Source organism: Otolemur garnettii, unplaced genomic scaffold (genome assembly GCF_000181295.1).
Source record: "Otolemur garnettii isolate 467f Iridium unplaced genomic scaffold, OtoGar3 scaffold00099, whole genome shotgun sequence".
NCBI classification, from domain to species: domain Eukaryota; kingdom Metazoa; phylum Chordata; class Mammalia; order Primates; family Galagidae; genus Otolemur; species Otolemur garnettii.
Window position 1 is genome coordinate 512,843 of NW_003852494.1, and position 3,740 is coordinate 516,582.

Here is a 3,740-nt window from a genome sequence, read left to right on the forward strand (position 1 = left end):
CTGTGGTCCCAGCTACTTGGGAGGCAGAGGCAGGAGACTCGCTTGAGCCCAGGAGTTGGAGGTTGCTGTGAGCTGTAATGCCACCGCACTCTACCCAGGGGGACAGCTTGAGGCGCTGTCTCAAAAAAAAAAACAAAAAAAAAACAAACAAACAAAAAAAGAAGTGGGTATACCTCATAACATTGTAGTAAAAATTAAGTTAAATGATCCACCTATAAGTCGTTGCCACACAGTAAGTGCTCAAGAAATGCTGCCTGTTATTATTATTAATTTCCAAGGTACAAATCCAGTTGTGTGCCATGTCTCTTCCGCTCACTAAACTCCCCATGACCTTGTGAGTAAAATTCAAACTCCTTAGCCTGACTTTCCAAGCCACCTCATGGTGCCAGCCCTGATGACCTCATCTCTCAACAATATCCCCCTCTCATGCCCTACACCTCTGGCCATCCCCAACTTTTGTCCCCTTCCAGAACTTTGCCCGCACTGTTATTATTGTCAGGCATTCCCTATTCCATTCCTCTGCTTAGTTAACGTCTATACATCCGTTAAGACCACCTGAAATGCCATGAAGACTATGTTAACCAGTTTGATGAAAATATTTCAGACCGTATATAAAACCAGCACATTGTACCCAATGATTGCATTAATGTACACAGCTATGATTTATTTATTTAAAAAAACCCAGAAGCACGACCATTTCTTTATTAAATTATACAAAAAGGGGAGGGGAGGGGAACACAGCTATGATTTAAAAAAAAAAAAACACCTTCACCTCTGCCTGAAGTCTGCCCCAGTTCCCTGAGGACGGTTGTTGCTTCCTCTGGCTTTCCCTATATCAAGTTTCTAAGGGACAGAGGCTTGTTTCTTACGGTGCAACTACCCATTCAATTGTCTGTTTCCTCTCAGACTCTTGAGGGCAGAGCTGTAGTTTTGCTCCAGAGGTGAGGTGATGGTGGCACAATACTGTGAATGCACTAAATGCCACTGAATCATATTTTTAAATAGTTATTTTATGTTGTGTAAATCCACCTCAATTTTTTTCACTTTGTTGCTCCAGGCTAGAATGCCATGGCATCAATATAGCTCAAAGCAACCTCAAACTCGTGGGTTCGAGTGATCCTCCTGCCACAGCCTCTCGAGTAGCTGGGGCTACAGGCATGTGCCACAATGTCTGGCTAGTTGTTCCCCCAAACCTGGCAGAATCTGGGGCTGGTCCCACCAAGGAGGTAACATGGGTATGGGCCACTTCTCACCTTTGAATGGGCCAAGGTGGCTTTCTGATCCTAGATTTCTTTGCCTGAGGCCTCAGGAGTCCCTCACCAGTCCAGGCAACAGGAACATGGACTTTGTGGGGAACCAAAGGAAACTGAGGCAGGGCCTGGGACTGCAGTAGGGGCAGGGGGTCTGGCTGGGCCCTCTGTGCATACAGGGCCTCCCTGCAGAGCCTAGCCTAGAGATGCTCAAATAGAGGCAGAAGGTGCCTAGAAGGGAGGCAGGAAATTAAAGTCATGGCCAAAGGGGCCATAGGGCAGGGGCAGGAGGAATCTTGAGGGCGGAGGCAGCTGGGGTAAAGGGCTTCTTTGAGCTTCTCTGTGGGGCTCTCAGGGCTTTCTGACCAGCAATTCCCCAGAGCAATGGTTCTCAACCTTCCTAATGCCGTGACCCTTTAATACAGTTCTTCATGTTGTAGAGACCCCTAAACATAAAATTATTGTTATTGCTACTTCATAACTGTAATTTTGCTACTGTTATGAATCATAATGTAAATATCTGATATGCAGGATGTATTTTCATTGGTTGCGACCCACAGGTTGAGAACCGCTGCCCCAGAGGAAAGGGGATCATTATCCTCTGAGCCTCAGGCCCCTGAGTCACTTCCTTTCAGAAATCTGACTCCCGCCACTCTGGCCTGAGCGGAGCTCCTCAGCCTTAGCTTATCTGGGGCCCAGAGCAGGACTCTGGGGCCACCTGTCTGGGTGCACCTCTGGGTTTTGCCACACATAGCGGCTATGGGAATTTGGGTAAGTCATGTCACCTCTCTGAGGCAGCAGTGTCCTCAGGGCCTCAGGGAAAGGAGGAGAGGAGAGAGGGAAGTATTTGGCAAGACTCCGAGAAGCAGAAGCAGGAAGCTGAGGGTGGAGGTTGGGTGAGGGGAGCAGCTGAGCCCACATTTCCATGCGGGGGGTTGGTATGTGGGCTGACTGACTTCCCCTTGTTATTGCAGCAGCACCTGATTTTCCATACACTGTCAGTTCAAGATGTTCCCTGAGGCTGACTTTCCCTCTCCTGCTCTAATGACTGGGTCAGGGATGGGCCGGTGGCTCCTCAGGGCCAGTGACTCCATTCTAGGCTTGAGAAAAATAGGTCTGATAAGGAAATACCTCATTCCACATGTTTTGGAGCTGAGAGGATGTAAGCTTGGCACTTCTGGGTGCCATTGTGCCTGAGAGTGAACCCATTCAGAGCAAAGCAAAACCCAGAGACAGAGAGAAACTGAGTCCTGATGACAAAGTCCATGCACCCAGATTCAGCCATACCTGAAAGCAGTTCGGAGAACTTCTTAGCTATGTAAGTCAGTCATTTTTCTTTTTGACTGAATCCTCTTTGTGTGTAGCTTTTAGTCACTTGGCAATCCCAAAGGATTCCAGTGGGTCCTCCTAACAACTATTTCACCTGAAGATTCCTCTTGGGCCTCTTGTCCCTGAAACAGGAGTCAAGATGGTTCCATTTGAGTTGATTTGGAATGACTTGGATGGTCCTGGGGTTGGAGATTTGGAGAACCAGAGGGCAGATAGGCTGAGTGAAATTGGGGTCCCATAGGGCAAGGAAAACACATTGCCCATCAGGACAAGATCTGTTGACCCTCTGTACCAGGCCTTATTCCAGACATGGTGTCTGTTCTCACTCCAAGAGACAGAGAACTGGCAAGTGAACACTTACATAGACAGTGAAAAATTAAGAAGGGCCAAGGAGCTCAGTGAATCCTTCCACAAATCCTTATCATTTCCATGTTCCAAATGGGGAAACTGAAGCTCAGGGAGGTGAAGTGACTTGCTACATGGTGATCCACATTCTTTTTTTTTTTTTTTTTTAGGCTCTCCTATTTTATTTTGCTCCTTTATTTTTATTTTTATTTTTTGCAGTTTTTGGCCAGGGCTGGGTTTGAACCCACCACCTCCAGCATATGGGGCCGGTGCCTTACTCTTTTGAGCCACAGGCACCGACCCATGATCCACATTCTAGGCTGAGATTTGAACTCAGGTCTAGCACTAAAAATTTTAGTTTTTATTAATTTTTGAAATTAAACTCTTATCAGGACAGTTATAAATTGCTTTTGTAAACTGTATCTACTTACAGAGAAATAAATGGAAATGGGTTCTTGCTCTGTCATTGTAGAGATGGTGTTTCATTATGTTGCCCAGGCTGGTCTCAAACTCCCAAGTCGCTGGCTAGGGGGTTCACCCCTCCCCCTCCCTGCCACAGCACAAGTCAGCTTTATGAGTCTGAAGCTTCAGGAGCAAAAGCAAGCACCCCCGCCCCGACCTCCTGCAATCCTGGGTGTGACTCAGGGGCCATTCTTGCCTTCAGATCTTCACTTCGAATAGCTGGAAGAAAACAAAGAAAAACAAAATTCACTGAACTTGGCTCAGCGCCTATAGCTCAACCGGCTAAGGCGCCAGCCACGTACACCTAAGGTGGCGGGTTCGAATCCCCAGCCTGGACCCGCCAAACAACAATGA